General features: G+C 34.0%; 1 protein-coding gene across 1 annotated transcript in view; it reads left to right on the top strand.

Annotated features, from left to right (window-relative positions):
• The first annotated feature begins 558 nt into the window (after window positions 1–558).
• LOC106877749 (beta-1,3-galactosyltransferase 1) overlaps window positions 559–4,860 on the top strand; it is an 84,749-nt gene continuing 80,447 nt past the window's right edge. Inside the window, exon 1 of the mRNA XM_052978555.1 lies at window positions 559–757. The gene's annotated coding sequence lies outside the window, so the exon portion shown is untranslated. The remainder of the gene's footprint in view (window positions 758–4,860) is intronic.

The raw sequence follows: 4,860 nt of genomic DNA, 5'->3' as shown, positions 1-4,860 counted from the left end.
TATACATATATACATATATACGACTGGCTTCTTTCAGTTTCCGTCTACCAAATTCACTCACAAGGTTTTGCTCGGCCCGAGGTTATAGTATAAAACACTTTCCCAAGGTGCCACGTAGTTGAAAAGCAAGCTACTTACCACACAGCCACGGATCAATCTGAGCCTGCGCAATTACTCCACCTTAAATGATTCTGTCATTTCTTTCTCCATCAATTTATCATTTTCCAATGATCACTTACTTGTTTCACTGGTCTGTTAAAGAAGTTACACATGTGTAACAGGTTTGATTTTGCTTTTCCGTTGTAGTCTAGTTCAATAGAGTTAGCATATTTCATAATTACATCGAACGCAAATTTTATTGCAGCGTATAATATTCTGAACTGTGAAACAGCCGGTTATATTTATATTTATATTTATGATGTGTTATAATGAATATTTCAGACAGTATCTTGGGTCTTCAAGAAAACGATCTCTTCAGTTACACACATATTAAACATAGACATAGAGCATCTTACAAGTTTTGCCGCAGATAAATCTTTCCATGAATATTATTCAACTTGTATCGTTCCGATCACAATAACATCAGTATATAAAGACGTATTTTGATTTCGTTATTGGCGAATGCACTTTTTCATTTATATATATCAGTGAAAAAGTAAACAGCCTCAATAAATAAAACGTAGCAAAATGTAGCAAAATGAACTTCAGTAGGAAATTCGTGATCCGCTGTGTCAATGCTTGAACTTCTTTTTCAAATGTAAGTCATAATTTATGATATTTATCATTATTATTCCTAGTGTTATTTTATTTTTATAAGATATTTTCATCGCCTAAAAACTTTATATAAATTTATATTAGTATACATGTATATAAACGTTGTTTATGAAACCCAGACAGTTTTATTTGTTTGTCAACATTATTACTAGAGGTTTTCTTTTAATTGTTTCTTAATGAATTTTTACAGATGTTCTGCAGCCAATACCGATTTTGATGCTAACGCAATAGAATACATTACTGGCTTATAAAAATTGGCAAAATATATTGTAGAATATTATGGTTGCATAACAAAACGCCTTTTCTCTACAGATCATTAACATTTTACTTGTTGATTAGCATCTCTCTACCCCTTGTCTCTCTCTAGCTATTTACCTATCTATCTATATAAATTTAAATAAGGGTAAAAAAAATGATTATTAATTTGATTAATATCAATTTAAAACAGTGGTCTAGCATATTGAAAAAACGTCTCGTGGACGTCTCGTGTATAGTTTTGCAAACTTTATTTTGCTATCACTGTCACACTGATGATTTGCGAAATTTACATATGTTATATGTAAGTGGTAACAATAAAACCTGGTATGTGAATAATCATTATATTTTGTATCTTTCCATTTGTCTTGCTCGATTATGTTATGGCGTTTGCTGAACTTTCTGGAGAACAATCTTTTCTTAGTGGTCAGACCATTGGGGTCTACATGTAGCATACTGGATATCCACTTAGTGGTCATCCTGCTTATATGCTTCTATCTATATACGTAGAAAGATCTGATCTTTAATTCTGTATATATATATATATATATATATATATATATATATATATATATAATTTAAAGATCAGACACTCTTGGGAACTTCTCGAAAATACACAATATATTGAACCAAAGGTATATCAGTGTTTATAAACCGGAAGAAATATTAAACCTCCTAACTACGGAGAGTTATAATAATTAATTATTAAAAAATAAATATGCAAATGAGGACTGTTTAATGCCTGGTTCAGGTCACTCAACATCTACTTGTGTGCTAAAAGCCCACCTTCCTCTATTGCCTCGATTCAGTTTCTAATTTTATCTCTGGCTAAATTATTAGATGAATCTCAACGCGAAAGCCTGCGATAATACGTTTCTTTCTACATGTAAGGTACAGGTCGATATATATCACACACGCACATATACACACACGCGAACACACACACACACACACACACACACACACACACACACACAAACACATATATATATATATATGTATACATATTGTTACAACCTGGTTGCCATAACCCGAATTCACAGAATCAATGTGGATAGTGTAAATTTAAGACAACACCCCACCATGATTTTTCTGTAAAATATTAATTGTCAGTATAAAAACAGCTTACAAACAAATATTTACACAAATAAACAGCAAATGCTACACCATATGTGCAGTCAAAAGTTACGATGATAACATATACATACAGTTCAAAAGTTCGTACTCCATATCCTGGTATTTGGTTTCCCCAAAATTGTCCTCACACAAATTTGTTTTTTCAAAAATAGCATTTCAAAAACTTTGGATTTCATAAAATCCGGATTCCCATTTTTGGAAAAATTCGGTTTTCGAAACTTGGAGTTCGACAGTGTATTTCGAAAATTTACTTCATAAAATCTATCAATTCGGTGTTCAACCTTAGGTATCGAACCTTGGAATGTCATAAAATTTGCCTATCAATTCGTTGTTCAACCGTTGGTGATTTCGAACCTTGGATGTCGAACCTTGGAATGTATAAAGCTTGAACCTAAACATAAATAAACCTAATGTCAAAGCAACCTTTTAAACTAAAAGTTCATGCCACAGAACATCTGCTAGACTATATCAATATGTATAGGTGAAAAATTAAATAGTCAAACAAAGAGCTAGTTTGCTTTAAATTCACGCAAAACCGCTTCATACAAGCATGCTGAGTAATCATGAAACAAAATTTACAGTTAGTTGTTTAGGACAAAACTTTGGCTACATAAAAAATTATTCATACGCCCTTTAGCTATTTATACAAATTTTAACATTTATCTTAACAGAAAATAGCTAGCAAAATTACTACACAACCTGCCACAAATGCAGGGTTCAAAATTTGCATAAATATTATAACATAACTCAAGAGATTTTTTTTTTGTACTCATCCAGATGTGACACAGAAATTATCACAAATTTGACAAAAGTTCTGGCGAATACCTGGAGCATAAACAATTCCACAAATGCCCAACATGAACCAAACAGGCAGTCACAGACTCCAGATTCCAATTGAAAATTATTCATTTTGGCACTACGGCCATAACACAGAGGGGGCAGAACAAGGACAGACAGGACGCTACCGTAAGGACATAAAACACAGAAGGAACGAATGAAGGATGAATTATAATAATGGAGGTGAAATGGCTGCATGCCCCCCCCCCTCGAAAGCAGTATAATTACAAATGTTTTAGTTAAATGTTTTTATATCTTTTTTTTCTTTTTTTTTGTATTAGTTTTATAGTCATGAAATTCGAAACATTTACTATATTTTCTTTTCCTTTTTTCCTTTTCATTTTATCTCTCCTTTTTCACCATTTTATGTACGGTATTAGGTCCTCGTAATCTATTACAGGCGGCAAGTCGTCATACTCCACGCGTACTCCTGCTGGGTCTATCTTATTTCCAAATAATTCCCTGAATCTTGGAAATCTCTTTTGGTCAATGACAATTGCATTGGTGCTTTCTGGATAATATTCCGTTGTTAACTTCACTCTCACAACTGACTTCATTTTGGTTATCATCTTTTCAATTTCAGTGTTTTTCGAATATGTCAAAATACGCCATTACTTTTTTTGGTTCTTTTTTGTTATTTATTCTTGTATTTCCACTTGATTTTCTACGTTGGTTTCCCTTGTTAATATTGTTAGAATCTCCTCCTGTGTCTCTTCCTGTTTATTTTCCTACTATTCTCTAGTGGACTTTTTGGCGGTGACTCCACGCGTTTCTTCTTTTTCGTTTTCCTATTTACCACCTTATGTTCCTCTTCCACCTTTCTCTGGACATTGCTCACTAACTGGGATCGTGACCCGCAGATTGTGTGCTACGAATGTACACTCGAGCAAATCTCGAACTGTTTGCACCAAAACCATAGTTTTTACTTTGAAGCGCTATTGGTTGAACAAGCCACCACCGCTTCTGTACTCAAACTTTACACCTTCAACTTAATCGAACGCTGTTTCCAACATGACGCAGAAACCCAAAACAAATGACAGCGGTACAAGAACACAATTATGTTTTGTCCTATTTGAGACTGTGAATGTTTACGACCCTTCTCCGTTAGATCTAACAGAAGCCTTCATCACTTTATGGAATGAAGTGTTGACTTTGAGCATCTTTTCCGGAACTCATAGAAGTCTCGGTTCTGCTCACTGGCCTTTTCAAGCAGCTTCCTTAGGCCAAAAATCATATCCACTGAACCTCTTCCTTCCCGAAAATCAGACTGAGATTCAGGTAACACTAAGCTGGCAAGGACACCATTTAGTCGGTTTTGAATAATAATTCCAATGATCTTCCCAGGAACGAACAAAAATACGATATCTCTATAGTTGTCACATTCATAATTGTTGCCTTTGCGCTTATAAAAATGGACAATAGAAGGGTCTTGAAACTCATGTTTGACTGATCCTGATTCCATGATTAAGGATTCGTATCAATTCTTCAGTAGGAGACTGCAATCACATCTATCAGGTCATCCCATAAGTTCTGTCCAAATTTTGAATAAAGAAAACAAGTGATAAAATGTTATATTTAATTGAAATTTAATCATCAATGTACTTTCCCTGATTATCTATGACTTCCTTCCACCTATTTAAAAGTTTTTTAATCCCATCAATATAAAACTCTTTTGGTTTCAAAGCGAACAACTCTGAAATGTCAGTTTCGACCTCCTCCTGGCTTGCGAAAGTTATGTCCCCTAAATGATTATGTAATCTACGAAACAAATTGTAGTCTGAAGGAGCACGGTCGGGAGAATAAAGTGAATGAGGATTTTTTTCCCAATCAAGCTCTTCGACCTTCTGTAATGTGCTC

The sequence above is a fragment of the Octopus bimaculoides genome, chromosome 1 (genome assembly GCF_001194135.2).
Source record: "Octopus bimaculoides isolate UCB-OBI-ISO-001 chromosome 1, ASM119413v2, whole genome shotgun sequence".
Classification (NCBI taxonomy): domain Eukaryota; kingdom Metazoa; phylum Mollusca; class Cephalopoda; order Octopoda; family Octopodidae; genus Octopus; species Octopus bimaculoides.
The sequence above is the reverse complement of the archived record's forward strand: the minus strand, read 5'-3'. Positions and strand labels throughout refer to the sequence as shown.